Here is a 20,236-nt window from a genome sequence, read left to right on the forward strand (position 1 = left end):
TGAGAATTGTGATCAAAGCTAAATGTGTGGGTTTCATTGACCAGGTGTGTACTGCTTATCTTCTGGCATGTAATTATGTTCTGATTTTCATGATTCATTTAAAACCTGTCCATGATTTAGGACTTTGAGTACTACCAGTTTTGCTCTTCAGGGGAGAAAGTCTAACAGTACAGAAAAAAAGAGATTAAAAATCAATGTTTTATGCACTTGCATATAAGATAACATAGAAATTATGATAAAGTACTTCTCCAGGATATAAGATTTTGAATTCATTCCAAGGCCTTTGGGGGGAAGAAAAAAAATCCACAGGAAACAAACTGCAAATAGATCTGAAAGCAGCAAAGTACAGAATTTATTAAATTACTATTCTGTCTCCTGCAGGGGGAGGGGAATGTGTTTGGAGAAAGGAGATATTAGGTGAATAAGAAGCATTTAAAATACTTTGGCTGATGTGGCAAAGTTGTGGTGGAGATAATAACTGCAGGTACTCAGTGGTGCTTTCCATGATGCTCTGGAGTGGGTACAGAAAGAAATCAGGAAATTGGTTTATGGATAAGTCTTGCAAGAAAGACTTTGAGCTGCTTGGAGATTTAATGAGGGTGGTGTAAAATTTTAGAAGGGCTGCTTTTTTTAAGTATAGAGGTGTCTTTTATATGCAATATGTTGGAGTGACATGATCTATTTTTGCCCTAGCCTCAGTAAATGAGCCCACTGTGATAGACAGTGCTGAAGCTGGGGCTGTCTGGGGTTTTCAGCTTCAGATGTTATTATATTCGGCAGTGTCGTGCAAGCACAGTTTTGAGAAGCAGCACAAGAGTGCATTTTGCCTTCAAGAAAGCTGACTTTGAGTAAAAGTGATGTGCCCTAGGGATTTTCATTGGAATTCAGTAATGTGTTGGAAGTAAACAAAGAAATAAAGCTAGTTTCAAAAATAGAGTTATAGGTAGGTCTGAAAGAACATTAATAGACTTTTATTTCAGCATGGGAAGGTGAGCAAAATCTAACTGGAAAAATTCTGAAATGGACTATACAAAGGTAAAGGTTTGATGATTTGCAGCCTTTACTGTGTTTTTAATCTCCCCTCCCAACAAATAATCAAACTCCAAATAGCAACAGACAAAATACGACACTATAAACCCTCAGTCTGGTAACCAAGCTGGTGTACTAAAATGCAAAGGAAGTGGGCAGTGCACAAATCAATGAAGATGTCTGTGCTGGATGTTGCTGTCAGCTTCAACTAATACAATCCTTTGCCACACCTTAGGAATCTGCAACATTGTTCATGGGACTTTAGATTAATATGAGAGGAAGATTGAAGTAATGCATGATTGACCCTAATGTGAAATTGAAAATAAGTATTTTAGAAAAGATAGGTTTCTTCAAGCAGTCTTTGCTTTCTGCTTTTCTATGAAGCAAGAACAGCAGGAATCTGTTTTGAATACCCAGGGAGAAATGAAGGTGGTTGGTTATAGGAAGGCTTATGTCCCAAAGCAGCTCTCAGAGTTTAAAAAGATGTGAATCCTTTCTTAAAACACTTAGTGAAAATTGAATACTTCTCTGAATTGGCCAACTCCAGGAATGCTAATGTAGCAAATCAGAGAGCAGTGTTGTCAAAATGTGCACAAACCTGTTTTCTTTTCCTTAAGAGTTTGTGAGACTGAGCAATTTAGACTGCTTGGCTTCAACCTTAATTGCTCTCCCTCTCTCTCTTTTTTTCTTTTTTCTTTTTCTTTTTTTTTTTTTTTGGTTTTTTTTGGTAATTGAAGACTGGTTAGGTTTCCAGAAAGCCGATAGTGAGTAGTGTTATCTAGGAGCTATGGAGAGCTGAAAATTGCTCTGTCAAACTGTTGCAGAGTGGTTAGCACTGTTGTAGAATAGTTAGCAATATTTTTGTCTTCCTTTGGTCCTCTTTTGAGCATTGCAGGGAATTAGACTTGGAGGGAAGAGAGCAATTAGCTGGTAGGGGATATTTAAAGCCAGTTCCAGATCCAGTATATTGATACTGGTCAGCTGATTTTCAGGGGCAGTTGGGATGATCAGTTAGGGAACTGTTTTTGAACAAGGATTGATCCAGTAGGCTGGGAGTGTTGCTTGGACAAGAGAGAACTTGGGCAGAAACCAGTGAAGTTTATAAAAATCAGGGTTGCCAAGGTCAAGATGGAATGTTATTGCTTGTGCCTCTTCTAGTATGAGAACTAGAAGACATTAAGTGGTCAGAGATTTAAAGTTACAAAAGATTCTCCTTCATGTAGAAGGTACTGGAGAGGGGGAGCTCTAGCCACAGGATGCTGTCACTGCTATGCGCCTCCTGGAGGGTTTGCTCTTCTTTAGCAAATTCTGCTTTCATGGGAGTCAAAATTTGAGAAATTGCTCCTTAGATATTAAAAAATAATGTCAATATTACCATGTATAGCTCTCATATTTTTTCCATTATATTAAGGAAATTTCCAAATATATTAAGGAATTTGCTTATGTGATCAACTACAAAGAATAATTCTGGTTAGTGGATGGATGGATTGGCTTACAAAATACCTGGAATATATAAGAAAGAAGGAAGAAAAATAAACCTGACTCGCAAATTCATGGTCCTATCCAAGCAAAGGTTTTCCAGACTGGTTGTTGCATTCCTGTAGTGGATTTTGGGTTTAGGTAGTTTTTACTGAAGTGAGAATATCTCCTCAATGTACCTCTGAGTATCTGTGAGAAGATACCTTAAGATAAACCTAAAGATGATTATTGAGCAAATTTGTTTTGACAAGGTCTAGTTTAGGACATTTTAAATGGTTTTGATTTAGAAGAACTTTTTCTGTTTCTTATCCATGTTAACACATTTATTGTGCAAAAAGTATGTAAAAATTATTACAGCACTGTAACCTCACTTGTTACATTTAACTGTGAATCCCAGGATGGCAACACCGTGCATAATCTACAACCCTTGGTGTTGCCCACTAGATTCCTGCTTGCTGTTGGAGCGGGTTGTTCCTTCCATGCAGATTTTTCCTTGCTTTATCTAAATCAACCACAGTGATATTTGACTATGCAAAAATACCTGCTAGCAGTAAATATCAAGAAATATGCATTTCTTTGGATGTTTGGGATGACCTGATTCTTTAAGCAAATGGAAAGTGAAATTGAAGAGCAGCAAACGTAGGACATACTGAATGGGGCCACATTTGGCCTCTAAGATTGTTTTTGTGTGTGCATGAGTGCACAAGTTGAATAAATCTTTGCTGGTATAAACTAGAAGGGGTCTACTGACACTGCTGGGAATAAACCTAATCTCAGCTCTGTGAATACTGTGTCATAATTGAGGCTTCAATATTATTTTTCCTGTCTTGTTACAGGAGAATGTGAATTTGGCTTCAAAAAGTAGTGCAATATAGTTGCTATTGTTTTTAACCGTTAAAGATCAGCTTTGATATGTCAGTAAGGTACAAAAAGCTGCTTTGTTAACTACCAATAGAAATAAGAGCTATCTAATGCAACTAGACTAAATGATGGAATCCTTACAACAGATTAATAAATTTATGAGAAAACTTTTTGTTGCCTTGCCTTTATGCATTGTACATTTATTGATGGTGTTGAAGGTGGTTTAGTAGATGACCAGCACAAGAACTGTGCCACAAAAAATCTGATGGTTTGTGTCCTTGTGGGTGGATGAGTGGGTGATTTGAAGTTGGGCTTCTGGGGGATAAAGCATGGTGCAGGAGAAGAGACAGAAGAGCTTGCTCTGCTTCCACAGACTGGAGAATGAGTTTCAGGTTGTGCTTTCAAACTGCACTTTGGATTCCCTCCATGTTTCTCCATTTCAAACACAAGTTCAAAGCATCTTCTGCTGGGGTCAATGGTTACAGAGGATGCAGTAAGTGTCTAATTGTGTTGTATGACTCATGTGCATTTGCCCGATTGTTGGAACTTGTAATTCCAGGGATGCACTTAGTGGCACAAATGGAGGCAGGGCTCACAGGTTTGCAAGTCCTGACTTATTTATACAAGCATAGATTTAAAAGCCTCTTTCTCAGTCTCTTAATTGTTTCTGGCAAAGAGGATGTTTCATAATCAAGGTCTTGTTTTCATGATAGGCTTGGTAAAAAAATAGTAAAGGAACTGGTTCTGAGGATATAAATCTTCATCTGTACAATTTTCTGCCTGGAAGTCTGCCTGTCATGTTTTGAAATCTTCTCCTTTGCATTTCTGTAGTTGCATTTTAGAGCAGTTTCCTCTTGTAACTTTTTTAAAGTACCAAGCAATGAAAGAGGCTTTGTTCATAAATCTTTTAAAAGTGAAATGTATTTAACTACTGACACTTTAGATTAAGGATAATGTTCAACTAAAGTTAGAAATTAAGATCTGATTGAAAATCTCAGACTCTATAAAACCAGGTTAAAACAAAGTTGAAGAGGTTCTGATCTTACATTATTTTATATTGGCTTAGATTAGTTTTCTTAACTCAACAGTTTTAATTACATAGGAGGAAATACCGAGCTATACCCAAGAAGGTAATTGATAATATATCAAGCAAATAATCTGCAAGCTTTTGGAACAAAGAACTGTTAAATAAACGATGTGATAAAAGTGAGCTGTTACAGAGTTAGGCTTTCATTACTGGATTAATCCAGTGGCACTTAAAAGATTTCTCTGAAAGAAGAATGAAAAGTTTTCCAGATATTCAGCTAAAATGCTACAGTATTACAGAAGAATTTCCATGTGCATTTTAGACCCCAGATTTGACATGACTTGTGTACTGACAATGTTTCCGTCCTTCTGTGTACATTCATGATTTGTAGGAGAGGAGAAAGGGAATAAAGAAGTCAGAGGAGAGAACAGAAGAACAAGTGAGAAATATTTACTAGAAGTATGTGCACAGTTAATGGACATAAAAGTGGTAGATTCTTGCACATTTAATTATGCCTCAGTCACAGTGAGTCGCTCCTTGCCCCCCTCTTTCAGCCACTTGTTGTCTGCCAGAAGGAATTTGGATGTGGCCCTGAGTTAATGAACATTGTCCTTTGTCATAGTCAGTGGTTACTGCCTTAAGAATTGCAGAAAAATTTGTTTGGGTGTTTACTTATTCCTTTTCCTCTTGAAGCTACCTCGTCCCTTGCCCATCAGTCTGAACAAGACTTTTTTGCATTGTGTAATGTTGATTCACTAGAGCAATCCCTTGAACATCTGGATTTCAGGCATGCTGTCCCTCTCTGTTTTCACTTTTCTATCATGTAGAAGCCAAGCAGAAAGGTTGTCTAAGGAACAAAAAAATTAATGCAAGTTGGAATGCAGGAAACCTTTGGCAAGGTTTCTAAGCACATTGCCTGTGCCTGGTAATGCAGTGTGAGAGCACAAACTGTTAAACCAGTCATTTTCCTACATGTCTCTTAAGACAGAAATTGATTCATTGCAACTGTACAGATATCTAACATATATATTTTTCCTTGAAATAAAAAGAGCTTTGTAATAAAGATCAGCACTGTTTCTGGCAAGTTGTGGAAAGTTTGTTAATACTTGGGAAATTTGTGATGCCGGTAAATACTGCTTCCTTTTTTAAGCATTTCACAGGCTTCTGGCTTTGAGCATTATTTCTAAACTTCATTTAATTTCAATATGAGTGACGTTTAACAAAGCCCAAAAAACTCTGCCACAACTGGGATACTAGTGTGCTCAGGATTTTTATAGGAAAAATTTCTGGTATACATATATAATATGCCAATTCCTGGAAATTTAGCATTATCTTAATAATAAATGAGAAGTAAAGAGAATAGTAGTGGTTTGTTCACTTTTATTTTTTAAAAGTTATTAGAGCAAATTCTGCAGTTGTTTTGATTCTGATTGAGAGTTTGGGGAAAGCAGAAACCAAGAAAAATTATTACTTCAGAATATGAAGTCCAAGAAGATAATTCTTCTCATCTCCCTGTAATATCATACATTTTTACAATCTCTACCTCAGACAGCCAGCTGGTTTGTTTGAAATGAAAAATACTGTTTTGTTATGCTTCCAAAATATTGTTTGACTTCTTTGCTTATTTTGTTGGGACACCTTAGGAGAACAGTTTCTGGAAAGATGGGAGGCTCTGTAATGAGCCTTAAATGGTAACGTATGTCCTTCACTCCCTGTGCTCTAGGAATATGAACCTGTGGGTGTGCTTGGCTTCTCTTGAGACAGATCTCATTCAGTTAAGATGGGGTGTGGTTTGAAATTATTTCACCCACTTTTTCGTAAGCTCACTTAGACCTTGATTAACATTCCTAAAAAGTAGCGGGTCCCATTATGCAGCATCTGTCCCTTGTAGCCCTGATCCTTGTGCTGTGTGTTGAGACAGCTGGTCTCATACCCTATAAACCCAGTGCCAAGCTCTGAACAGTTGTGCAGACTAAAGCAGCCCTAACAACCATCTCCTCAAGGAGCTTCTCATCTGTTTGGACTGATGGTGGTCGTTTGAGCAGTTCATCAGTGGAGAATGTGAGAGGAAGTTAAAAAAACCAACCAACCAAACAAACAAAAAAAGATTTCTGCAGAGGATACAGGTTGCAAAGAATGTGTCAGGAAAAAAAAAAGAAAGAGAAGATGAACAGTGGGGAAAGTGACTGAAAGACCAGGAACCAATTCTGTCACCTGCTCCTGTCTCCTTGTAGGGGGTGTCATATCTCTAAGTAGATATAGGTACACATCCTGACAAATGTATGGAGCTCGAGCAGCCCTGCTGAAGGAAACACTGGTGCAATATCCAGCTGTACAAGAAGACTCCTGAGTTCAGGAACCTGGTCCAACAGCTCCATCATGACCCTGCAGGCCTTGGCAGCCATCCAGGTGAGGAGGGGGTGGTGCTGTTAGCAACCACAGGAGATTTAAACAGCTGCAAGGAGTGTGACGAGCAGTGCTCCTGCAAACAAGCACGAGAGAAACTGATTATATTCAGAGGTGCTTCAGTCTCAAGACTCTTAGGAGTCTAGAACCTCCATAGCAGAGGAGAAGCAGGTGGACTCAGAGCCCTGCAGGGTTATTAGTCAAAGGGCTCTCAGCCAAGGGTCTGTTGAAGGAGAAGGCTGGAAGCAGAACCCTGCATGTAGCAGGACGAAGGTTCTTCCTCATTCTCAGAATATGACAAGTAGGAATGGTACTATCTACAATGGGTGTGGGGCTCTGGACCTAGAAGTCCAGACACTGATGAAGTGGGCAAAGATCTTTCTGGGATAGTGGGGCCTTCTACAACACCACCACCTGTACCCCACATCAGGACCTCATCTGTTAGCAGGAAAAGGATAGCTGCAGTAGGAGACTCCCTGCTAAGGGGAATGGAGGGTCTGGACCCAACTCACAGGAAAATCTTCTGTCTCCCAGGGGCACAGCTGAGAGCCTCTGGATAAGAATCAAGGGACAAACAAATATTACAGATGTCATTGTGGGAATCTACCATAGACCTCCCAGCAAGGGCGATGATGCTGACAAATTCTTCTTTGAGTAACTGAGGGATGCTTCAAAACTGCCTGTCCTTATGAGGAACTTCAGCTTGCCAGCAATTAACTGGGAGCATCACACAGCTGGTACAGTCTGGAGCAGAAGCTTCCTAAAACATCTGGATAACAATTTTATGGAACAGGTCCTAAGGAAGCTGACTCATAAAGATGCCCTCCTTGATTTGCTGCTTCTCAGTGGAGTGGATCTTGTGAGCCAAGTGGAGACTGGGGCTGTCTTGGTCACATGGCTGCAAAGTGATCAAGTTTAAAATCTCTGTTGATAGTAGGAAAACTTCAACTTTGGACTTGAGGAGAGCAGACTTCAGGCTTCTCAGAGAATTAGTGACTAAGGTTGGAACAATGTTTTTTGCAGATGCTAGGGTCCCTCAGTGCTAGTCACTTTTTAAACATCACCTCCTGGGAGCACAGGAACAGCAATTCCCAAACGTCAGCAGTCAAGCAGGTGAGGCAAAAGGCCTTCTTAGCTGGACAGAAAATTTTTCATGGAAAAAAAACAACAAAGGAAGGTGTATGCCCAGTGGAAGATAATTTGGAGCCTGTTAGAACTCTTGGGGATGGTCTTGTGTATGACCAGGAGTTGAAGTCAATTATCTTTGTGGGTCCCCTCCAACTCAGCATATTCTGTGAATTAAGAGGCTATATTGAAAAGATAAATATAAAAGGCAGAATTAGAGAGGAAAATGTACCAGAAAATGAAAGAAAAGGTCCTATTAGGATTAAAATAGTGCATGTTAAAATTATTAAATATAAAATTCAGCCTTTAGTAGTCTACTTACTAAAAAATGACTTAGAGAAGCAGACAATACAAAATGGTGGAAAGGAGGAGTGAATGAATATAGAAGAAAAGAAAATGTAGGTTACATGAGCCATTTAAAGAGATACTATAAAAAGTTTTCACAGGTATTTGGATTTGAAATGGAATTAAACTGTAAGAAATTGCTTTGATTCTAATAAGAAAAATTAAAACAGATTTTTGAAAATATTAATATAGATTCACATGGTTTCTGTGATAATTTTAATCATCTTTCTAATGTAGCTTTTCCTCCTTTGCCTGGTTATGAAATTAAAGCTTTTACCATCTCTTTCTTTCTCTGAGGTATGCCCAATGCGCCAAAGATGGAATTAATTTCATGCATGAAATTCAACCAGATGACAGCTCTCAGTATGTTGAAAAAGCAAATATAAAGTAAGTAGAGCCTTTTCTTTTTAGAAAATATCTTATGTTCTTGTTCTAGGCATGTTTTTAAAAGTTTCATATTTTAAGCAGTGCTTGGGATGATCTTGAACTCACTACAGTGAGTTCATTTGACAGCCATCAGCAGGGCTGTATTTTCAGGGCCAGTAGTTCATGGAGTTGTTTGTTTAGCTGCCCATGAAGGCACCTCCTCAAAGGCTCTTTACTCATTAAGTAAAGGTGTGAAGCCCTAATCTGCCATCAGTTCTTCATGTAATGAAAATGCTGTTCCTTCTCCTAGATGAATATATTCTCCTCTTCTCTAGAAAATAAATGTTTTAGAGAAAATAAAAAGCATAGTAAGCATCTCATACATAATATGTATTCAAGAAAGAATGATGGTGGAAGCTAATTTTGCTCATCTGCAATAACTCTGGGAAAGTTGCACTTGGAATTCTGCCCTGATCCCCCATGTCAAGAAGGAGAAAAAATATTATGCCTTGAGACTGTTTTTCTTTTCTTGGATTATTATTTAATCATGGCAGAATTTTACATAATTTAATCAGCTGTCTGAAATTTGACCATTTTGATTTGGAGCTCCTCTTGCCCCGCCCCTGCCAAATGCCATGTTTTCCATGAAAATAAGCACTTGATTGAGAACTCTCTTGTCCTTGGGGCTGCTGCCTCATGGTTAAGTCTGGATGAAACCTGGTTCTCTAAAGTCTTCCCATAATCCCTTTTGAGGATGTTTTTGCAGTTCTGTCGGTGGCACTTCTTGAATCTGTCACCCAGCCACCACTTGTCAGGGTTTTGTTGTTGAATCATGTTTTTGAAAGAGGATAAGCTTTGTGGAATTTTTATTTGAAGAGCTGAGAAGGAGCTGGTAGGCATCTGTTTTTATTAAGTATATTTTGAATCCAAGTGCTTTGTGTTCTTGCTCTGAAATAGGAATGCTTCAAACTATGAAGGGTTTTCTCCCAAAGGTCAGGTTCTGTGTGAGCCAGACTTTAAATCTCTTGGGAAACAGATCCTTTGTATGCAGGACTGCTGAATTTTTACACTCCTTAGATATGAACTGAAATTGCATGTTCAGAGGGTTCATAAACAAGTATATATCTGCAGCCATAGCATTCACTTTATGTAATATTTATTTTTTATTAATTTTTCAAGATAAATTACTTACATGACTGACATGAATTGAATGTGCAAAAGCTGCAGTTCAGGTTTCACTCTAGCACTTCAGTTTGAGAGTTTATATTCATCTGAGAAGAAAGTAGTTAGGCATTTGAAAATTTGTCTCACAGCCAAAGTCATGATCTGAAAGTATTTAGTGCCTGAAAAAATGATCTCTGAAATCTCTTCATATTTAATTATTTTGGTTGGACAAGTCCACAGTGCAAAAAAGCTATGACCATATTTCTACTCTGAAGTTGTGTAAGGATATTAAAAATTATACTGTGGAGGAGGAAGCAAGTAAATTATAATTTTAGAAATAAAACTGCTTTTTAGTTAGTAAGGCCTTTGAGGCATCATGGACAAACTTTTTGTTTTCATGGTGGGACGTGCTTGGTTGGCTGCCAGACACACCCTGCTGCTCTCTCCCTGCATCTCCTCAAAGGGACAGGGAGCGAATGTAGGATGCAAAAACTTGTGGGTCAAGCTAAGGACTGTGAGATTTCCTTACCCATTACTGCCACAGGAAAAAACCTTGACTTGAGCAAGATTAATTTAATTTGTTGCCAAATAAAAATAGAATAGGATGATGCAAAATAAAGGGAAAGCACCTCCCCTGACACACCTGCCCTTCTTCTTAAGCTCAGCTTCAGCTCTCCTTTTCCAGTGTCTCTACCCTCCACACTTCAGAGTTATGCAGAGGGATGGGGAAGGAATTTCAGTCAGCTCCTAAGAGGTCCTCTCCTCATTCCTTCCTCCTCCTGCTTTATCTCCTGTGGTGTCTTTTAAGATGATCTGTGCAAAGGGCAAAGTGGTTTCAAACAGCTTCTTGTGCAGCTGCAGAGGTGAGTGGGACAGAGCCCTCTACTCACATGTACAAGCATGCCAGATGTCACTGGATTCCAGATGGAGAAAGTGTTTTTGAAAAAGTCATAGTGTCTTTCATATCATTGCTCTTTTCCTGATGGTCAGTCGAACTTGGTAATATTTTAATTTCTTTCTTTAAAAGGAGAGTGCACAAACCTTATGCCTTTGAAGTACTGTTCTTTAGAAATGTTTTCCTGGCACAACATCTGGTCACCTATATGTGGCATAAATTCAGGCTAATTTCAGTTTGAAGGTGGCAAATTTGTATCTCCTGCTTCAGAATTTTTTTTGCAAACTCCTATGAAAGCTGATAAGGTTTTTACCAAAAGTACAGGAGTTACTGCAAATTGTGGATCTAGTTGAGTTGAGATCAACCAAGCACTTCTAAGCATTAAGATGTTGCTATTAGTATTTGTAACAGTATACTGATATTGTACTATTGGTGTGGAAATATTTACTGCTTTTGTGGATTTCTTTGGAAGAAAGTTTGTTTGGAGTGAAAGGCTGCTTGCTTTGATGTCCCCTTCCTTTTCATAAGATTTGTGCAATACTGCTAAATATGCTTTTGGCTGTGGGAGCCATGTACCCCGCTAGAGAGCTTTGATGACTTTATCTTTCACTACTTACTCATGAAATGCCAGGATGTTTTTCTTCTGTTTTATCTTTACCTTTGATTGGGTGAAGTACTGGGTGAAGGAAAGGAGAGGATTTCTGATGTGTAGGAGACTACTAGAAGTAAGTAACTTGCTTTAGACATATTAGTATAGAATGTGGTATACTGGGGCATTGTTTTGCTGGCTTCAAAACCTTTAAAGCTGAATTCACTCTAATAATGTAGACAAATGTATTTAAGGTGGAAGATAAGCAGTCTTAGATGATCAGTGTTGAGAAACACAAAACAGTCATATTTTGTAAGCTATATTATGAACATATGATGCCCATATATCCTGTCTCTTGGATGAAGCAGCAGATATTTAAAAACAATTAAAAAATAAAAATTTCCTTTGTCTTCCCTTATGTGGACTTACTATACTACCTCTTGGAGCCCCTGTTCACTGCAGCAGGTGGAAGTGGCTTTACAGCCTAGTTTAAGATCAAGAGACAATCCTGCAGCTTCAAATCCCAAAACACTGTAGCAACTTATCAAAAGTAAAAACACTTTAGTTTACAGTGGTTTGTTATAAATAGCTACAATGACAGCAACAAGAACCATAAGCAAAGCGTAGTGCCAAAAGAAAAAAGGAAGGAACTGTTGGGGTGAGAAGGTTTAGAAATGGAAACACTTTGTAATTTTTGTAATATGCATTTGATTAGAGAATCTTCAACTACCTTGGTAGTAGGTTATGGTTCCAGTTCAGGGAAGCTCATGTCCTGATAATCCTATTTTTTAGAAAGTAAGGTTGTGCTTTAACATGCTGCCTGTGTGCTTGGAGGAACACTTTATGAAATCCCTAAAGAATTCATGACTGAATTAACCAGTCACATCCCTGACCCTTGATCAAAACTATTTGATAACAATTGACTCTGTGGCCAGGAGTGCCAAATCATGAAGCCAGAATCAGACCCCAAACCCAGATCACTCATTTTCCCCTCCTGGGACTGTAGTGTGATGTGGCATCATCCCAGAGCAGGAATCCAGGGTCTGGTGTCATTCAGAGAGACAATTATACATGAGCTGATGACCAAACATATCCACAAACAGCAAGGTGCGTGGATTTCAGTTTTCAAAGCCTGTGAGCCTCTGTGTTTATGTTTTCCAAGTCTGGTATTTTCAGATTTTTTGGCTTCCCACCACAGTTAATTGCCCAGTCCCCAGACAGTGTTTTCCCTGTGTGAGAGACAGCCTTTGCACATACTTATTCATGTGAGGACAGTTTTATACAATACCTGACTGTGGGCAGGAACACCAGCTGCTGGGCTCCACTGAGGTGTGCAGCACTCATCTGGACTTAGTTTGATTACTTTTATATTACTTTAGACTTGTTAACTCTTCAGAAGCCCTCCCTGATTTGTCTTACTGACACTCAAGTCACCTTGCTCCTTTTCTAGTTTTCAGTCTCTGCTCTTAACTTTTTGGCCAAAGAATTTTCTTCTTCAGCCTGTCAGTAGGTTTGACTGCCTGTCTTCAAGGATACTGTAAAATTAAGGCACTGAGCCTGATTTTTGATGAGAAAATGCCTTTTAATTTCAACTGCTATTTCAGTTGCTGTTTGCATCTTTTTCATAATTGTGAGAGTCTTACTGCAAAGTAGTCAACTCTGAAGGCCCTGTATATTCCTGCCCCTTGCTGTGTGTTTCATGTTGTAGGTCATATTGATATGATAATTTTGGTTAAGAAAGTATGGTCTAATTGAGAAATAGTAGAATCTTGCCATGTTTTCCCACCATACTTCTGAATCCCAGTATTTGGATGTCTCAAGAATTAGCTATGTTGCCAAATGAAGGATTATATTTGATGATCCCTGGGTTGGAACTAGCTGATATTTAAATTCCTATCCAGCCCAAACCATTTTATGGTATTTGAATTTTCTTTGCTTCAATGGTTATTGTGCCATAGCTTACTTGTCCAGTATGTGCATGTCATTAACTTATTAAATGTGTTTGGGAAAGAAGTCTTACTGTGCAGCACAGAAACACCCTGTTGATACAAAAGTATGTTTTGACTGTCCTCTTAGAGATGTGAAAGTGGAGGGAGTGAGAGAGTGCACCTGTGGGGGAAAATCTGCATACCAAGTGCAGGTAGTAACTTGATGGGTTTTGACTAACAGACCTGAATTTTATGATGGAGGAGTTCATTGGGAAAGATGGGAAGCCCTGTCTGGGATATTTGATTCTTCTTTAATAGGTTTGGGTAAATGAAACTAAGTTTAGGAGCACAGAAAATCTCCTGGGAGCTTATTTGCTTTGATTGCTAAACCTTTTGAAGCGTGCTTATTGCTGTAAGGAAGGAAATCTGGAAAAGGTCAAGTATGAATTAGGTAAGAAATACAAAAAGGAACTGCTTGAGATGGTCATTAAGTAAGAAAAAAATGAAATTCAGGAGTAAATAGAACAGTATCATTGTAAAGGTGAAATGTCTCAGCATAAATCAGTAAAGACAGTGAGACTTCAACAAGTCTATCCAATATGTATTGATTTTGTAGAAGTCCCATTCCCATCTGGTGAAATCCATATTCTGCAGTGCCCTCCTATCTCAGGCTACTGGTGGAGACCTTGGAAAGACTAAAGGTCAGTCTGTGTGTCTGTCTCTGCCCACTGTGTCCACATATTTCTAACACTACCCTCATAGCTAGGCAGTAGGAGAAATGATCAAAATGATTAATATGCTGGGCATAAAGCTCTGCTATGTTAGGCTGTGTTGAGTGACTAATACAAACACAAACCCTGGCAGATCATGGTCTGGTGTTTAGGTCAAGGAGAGAGCAATGGGTGAAGTATCAGAGAATCAGGAAACAAAAGTATGGAAATGGCACCTCCTTGCAGATGGAATTGTTTTCAGTGTTGCCACAGGTGGTTGGAGACTGGGTCTCCAAAGATCCAGATCTTCCTCTGAGAAGCGACCTCTTCCTCCTTCATGTCATGGCACTGGAGAGCCTTGAAGAAACATTTTGGGGCCTCTCTGGTGCTCCCTTGCTTTGAATGTGGGAAGCCTGAGTCCTGCCGGTCGTGTGAAATTATTCACACTCTAAATTAATCCAAACATTAATTGCAGGTGTAATTCTTGGGCTTTCTTATTTGTCCCAATTTTAAAAAGAAGTAAAAGGCCACTAATGTGTGGCAGATAATTGCTGTGAAGGGGGCTCTGTGAGTGATCACAGAGATTAAACCAGGGGGGATTAATTAAAAAGACTCCTGCTCAGCACATTACTTAGGTCCTTGCAATATTTGCCTTTTAAAATGTAGTTTTTGTGGGAGTAATGTTAGTATCAATATTAATATCTGCTGAGATGACCAAAAATAAAAATGTTCTAGAAAAAATTAATTTTGGACTGCACAATAAAGTTTTTGGAGGAGAGTGTCAGAAAGCCAACAAAAATCTGCAAGGACTGATTGTATCTCTGAAATTTAGGCTGGTGTCATTGTTCTACTCAGTCTATCAGTGTTTGCTTGCACTCCTTTCTTAATCTGTTTCTACCCAGGGGCAGCTGAATGTCCTGCAGAGAAAAAACATCTCTAGTTTGTGTCTGCTTTAATGTGCATAGCTGGTTGCAGTACTTAAGGGCTGTTGTCTTTAACGTGTTGCCTGTATCTTTAGTAGAAGATACAACAACTGTGTGTAAAATGTGACTTCTTCCTCCAGGTTTTCGCTAATTGCCAGTAAAATCTGTTGCTTATTTATTTATGGAATTGTACACTTTGTTGATTGATATTTGAGAAGACTTTAAAGTGAAAGCAGCCTTAAGAGTTATTTACAGAAGACAGGGCTCATCCTTTTTTCCTTTCCTTTTTCTATTTTTCTTTAAGAATTCATATTCTTTGGTTTGTTTTCACAGAGATTTATGTTATGCACACCCTGCAGCTGGGAGAGGGGAGAAAATTCTGTACAGCTCTGTAGTCCATGATTCCATTCTGGGAGCTTTAAACCAGAGCCTGGATACCTTTGCAACATTTGCAGAGAAATTTGTGAAAAAAATATCTCAGAGGATGTTCTCTCTGGTGACAAATACTCAGGATCTCAGTTAGGAGCATTTTATTTTTTGAAGCACAGGGCCAGAAGCAGCAGCTGGTGTAAATCAGCATCACCCCTCTGAAGACATTAAGGAGGTGCCTCTTTGCCTCATCAGCTGCATCTTGACCTGAATTTTCAAATTAGGATATCATGGATAAACACTGTGAGTTGCTCTCCTCAATGATGTGGGAAGCACACATTTTGATCCTACTGACCTGCAATCTGTTAGCAGTTTTAGGCAATTACACACTTCATATAAATGATAAATTACTAATATTACAGAATGCATTCATTTTACACTCTTTCACCTCTTTGTAGTTACTTTTTTTTTTTTTTTTGCAGTAAAACTGTCATGTGATTTTGGGTAAATGAATAAAAACTTTAAAGAAAAGTGAACAGAGACCCCAGGGATGGCATGATGCAGCTGTCACCCTCTGTGCACTGCACTCATCTCCTGCAATAGCCTCATAAACACACCAGGGTGACTCTATCTTCCATTAATTATCCCAGTCTGAAAGGAGAGGATCTCCTACCTAATCCAGACATCTTGTGAAGGCAATTAATTATTTTCTGCAAATTCTCCTAACCTGATTTGTGGCTTGTAGGGAAGTAAATCCCCCTGCCCTTTCTGTTCTTCATGCTCTCTGTTATCCTTTGCATTCAGTCAGCTGGATTTTTGTCTTGTCTTAGATTTGATCTCAGCAGCATGGCCAGATCCTGCCTGGCTATGGAGCTTTTCACACGGCTTGGCTTAGGAAGAGCACTGCCTATCTGGCCTTCCCACCTCCCTAACTTTGGTGGGGCATTTCTGCTCATGAGCCATCGACTCTGCTAATTGCTCCTTGCTGGGAAAATAGCTCAGGCTTCCCTTTCCTGAAACAACACAGTGACAAAGACTCTTGTCTGGGGGCCAAATCTGGCCGTGGGGCTTCCTGAGATGGCTGCCAGCACAGGTCTTCCCTGATTGCCTCTCTGTGGCAGCATCACGAGAAGAGGCAGCAGGTTCATTGCAGTGTGCTCCAAATGCTGTTGTGTTGTTTGCAGTGCTGTAGTTTGCTTCTTTACTGCCATTTTCATCGCCTCCTATAAAGCTTAATTTAATTGTTCCTTAATTACCTCTTTGGCTTGGTGCATATATCTCAGATGGAAGCTGTAAGCAGCACACATAAGGCTATGGATGTCACAAAACATTGCTGATCTCTATTTTCATGGGTCTGGCTGGGAATACAGTGGGCCAAACCTTTGCTACTGTTGTAAAAGTGTTCAGGACTGGGAAGAAAGCCTTCTGCTCATAAAATTTCATTTTTAGACAACTTTCTGGAAGGAACAGCAAATGTTTACTCCAATTTCTCCAACCAGTTTCTACTAAAGCATCTATTATTTCATATTACTTTGGCAGTTTCTCAAGTTACATGAAGAGCAGAAATCTCTGATCTGCTTAACAGATGTGGTATTACCTGAATGCTGCTGGGCCCATGAAGGTTTTTATTCACAGACAGCTCTCTAAATAAACCACATAGCCTGCTTGGGGTGTGAGCCAGAGCAGAAACACTTCTTACTTGAGTTCTTAAGCTAGCTTTTGTTAAGAGCAGTTCCACCAAGCTCCACCTCTTGGCCCACCTTCCCAGCTCCTGAGAAGTCCTGGGCCTTGGGGAGATCATAATGTGCTTTGGTAGCTTGCAAGGTGCTTTTCTCACCTCCCCCTAAACCAAATGGGTGTGGGAAGATCTCACATTCATTTTAGACTTTCAACATGAATCTTTAATGTCTTAGTGTAGGCTAATTTAAGTGTGTTTCCTTTCAAAGATGATGCAGCTCTACTTTTCAGATAGATTTCTATTTGGAAAGTGTACATTATATATAGAATTGAACACAGAGGAATATTGATCATAGGTGAAGATGGCTTCAGCAGATACTATATAGATCATTGTTTACAACTAGATTTTCTTCTCTTTGTCATTCTTTTCATACTTTTATGTGGTTTTCCTTTTTTTTTCTGCTTGCCTTCCTGTCCACATTGTACTCTGTATTTGCCTTACTTTTCTTCATTTGCCTGCTGCTTCCTTCATCCTACCTTTTGAAGTGAGAGTAGAAAGCCATTAGTATTAACCTGTTGACTGAAGCTTTTAAAGCCACAATGTTCATAGGAATTCAGAATTGAGCAATATGAACTTCCCAGCTGAATCTCCATTTATAAAAAACAAATACACTTGACCTTTTGTGAGAGATTTCTATATTTTTTTGTTGAATGTCTCCATAAAATTAGAAGAGTGCATAAGAAACTTATACAGAGATCATGATGTTGTTTTTTGGTCTTCTACAGCTGTGGGGTGCTTTTTTTCGGTTGATTTAGGTTTTTTTGCATATCAGTCTTGCTTGTTTGGTGACTGGCATGAGCTCTCCACTAGTGCTCTCTCTCTGGCTCATGCAGCTGGACATTTAATTTTGCTGTGGTCTGAAGGCCAGACTTCTTGGGAGAAATGAGAAGATTTCAGTAATGAAACCTATCTTGAAGTTTTATGTGGGGTTTGAAATGTATATTAGAATACTCTGACTTATATTCTCTCTTCTTAAATTACTTACAGGAGAAATTTTGAAATATGATTTACCCTTTCTACTTGTAATCTGGCTTGTTCTTGATATCCATCTACTTTTAGCAACCAGACCATTTTGTTTCCATTTTCTGACAGGTTCTGGGCAAGTTTCAATGTCACTTTTTGACATACCAGCAAGGTGCTGGAGTAGCAAACACAGGACAGTCTTTTACTTAGTTTAAAATGTGCTTTCCCTTGAAATGACTTCTTAAAGCTGTAAGCATTTCTTATTGGCTCCAACATTGCTCTTTTACTTTGCCATAAAATGCTTAACTGGGGCTAAATTTCACTTGGTCTTGTCTCTTTAAACACCACACTTTGCCTAAGAAAAGATGGGAAGACAGATGTACTAACCTCTGCTGATTGTTTTTTGATTGCCAGTTTAGTTGTCTGTCTTCAGCCATTTCAGATGGCCATATGGGAAATCAACAGTGATGATCCTTAATACAGTACCAGAAGCGAGGTGCTTCACTTACATTTATTTTCAGGGGAGGGATCTGAACCTAATTAGAAAATTTATGAAAGTGCCAGAGCACGCTACTCATTTAAAATTGCTGAGGGCTGCAAAGTGAACTGAAAGCTTGACAGAATATTCACACTTGTTGCAGGTCTTGTATGTCAATTAACCTCAGAAATGGAGAGGGCCACAAACTTCCTACAGCTTGTTTTCTTTTCATGTAAAAATCTGGGCAGTTGCATGTTATTATGAAATGACAGATGAATTAGTGAGAAAGGCCTTGGAAAGTTCAGTTATAAAAAAGTTATTGGAATTTACTCCTACTGAGTGACAGGATAAGTCAGGATCTGATCTGGTATTTCTGATCCTGCCTGTTGTGTTAGGAAATAGAAGTTTCTGCTTAACATTTACTTTTCTAACAGTGGGAGCCATAATGATTTAAAATTCTTCAAATGGTACCAAAGTGCTTTGTAGCAGGTGTGGGAAATAAGACAAATTCACTCATTGAGAAGATGATGGTCCTTTAGGCTTTTGGCTGGCTCACTGTGGTGTGTTCTTAAGTTAAATGTATAGGCTCCACTTGCAAAAACAGCAGCTTTAGTGGGCTAGAAAGTGAAATTCTTTATTATCTGTCCAGTCAGTGCAGCAGAGGCTGCCTCTATGTCTCAGTGCTCTTGAAATATTTTTTAGTCTCTCTCTGCCCTCCTGCTGCAGCTGTTTTTTGTTGCTGTTTCTTTTTTTGTTTTGTTTTGGTTTGGTTTTTTTTTGCAATATTTATTTTGTTCCCCCAAAGAGATTTAATAGAATTTGTTACTGGTTTACTGGTCCAGATTCTATTATTTGTGCTATTTGTGAAGAGAAGCCAGATCTTTCTCTCCTAAGCCACATTTTATGATTTTTTCAGTGGTATTGTAGAATTGTGCATCCTGTTGTACATCATCTCTTGATTACATGCAAGTCTTCCACACCACCAACTTCATTTCAGGTCTCCAAATTTGTACCATTTAGATAGGTAGGGTAGTAATTAACCTCTGTAGTTTAGTGTGAAATCCAGGAACACCTTCATTTTATTCTGCTTTCTGACAGTGTCTTTAACAATGCCTGTGCTATGTGGAGCTTCCTGCATGAATTTAGTCACCATCTCAGAGGGGCAAAATATCATTTAGTTCATGTCAACTTAAGTATCTTATGTGGTTCCCTGTGGTCAACAGCTGGATGACAAGACATCAAAAGTACATTAGGCAGCTTTCTAATTAAATATCTTCTCTGCATCTGAAACACATGGTAGCACTTCCTTGCTCATAAAAATAGAGCACGCTGCACTTGGTTTGGTGCAGATACTGCAATGCCTTCCTGTGCCAGGCCTCTTGCAGTCTCTTGTAAGAAGAGGATACAACATAATGCATAGTACAGGGAAATGCTTAGCTGTGATTTTACAAAGCGTTATCCTATTTATTTTAAGTGTCATGTAATTATCAATTCATTTACTACCTATTGTAATACCATGAATCATAATGAATGTATTTGCATAATAGGTAGTATCACATGAGCTCAACTATAATTCAGTATTAGCTAAATGTACCATGCAAACAAAATGTTTCCTGTAAAGGTAGGCTGGGGGTGATATATAGCCTGTCATATACCTAGTGTATCAGAAATGCTGTCATGGGAAATTTGTGGGCTGGGTCTCAGAGGGAACTGTTTGGTAGCTCAGTCCTGTCATTCATTCATTTTTTGTCCTGTCTCCAGCCCCCTAGTTTAAATGCTCTTCAACTTTGTGAGGTGAGAAAAACTCCAGAAACCTTTTTTTTGCTGTTTAGCTGATGTGT

At 38.9% G+C, this 20,236-nt stretch overlaps 1 long non-coding RNA gene across 12 annotated transcripts in view; it reads left to right on the forward strand.

Annotated features, from left to right (window-relative positions):
- Nucleotides 1-20,236, forward strand: part of LOC146768015 (uncharacterized) — a 264,746-nt gene that overhangs the window by 125,999 nt on the left and 118,511 nt on the right. For 9 of the 12 annotated variants that reach the window (XR_014954448.1, XR_014954439.1, XR_014954442.1 and 6 more), the window contains 2 exons: nucleotides 6,631-6,805; nucleotides 8,570-19,272. This is a non-coding gene — a long non-coding RNA (uncharacterized LOC146768015). Of the gene's footprint in view, nucleotides 1-6,630; nucleotides 6,806-8,569; nucleotides 19,273-20,236 lie in introns of those variants that run through there. The other 3 variants (XR_014954440.1, XR_014954441.1, XR_014954443.1) reach the window with 3 other exon arrangements.

The sequence above is a fragment of the Lonchura striata genome, chromosome 3 (assembly GCF_050655825.1).
Source record: "Lonchura striata isolate lonStrDom1 chromosome 3, ASM5065582v1, whole genome shotgun sequence".
NCBI lineage: Eukaryota > Metazoa > Chordata > Aves > Passeriformes > Estrildidae > Lonchura > Lonchura striata.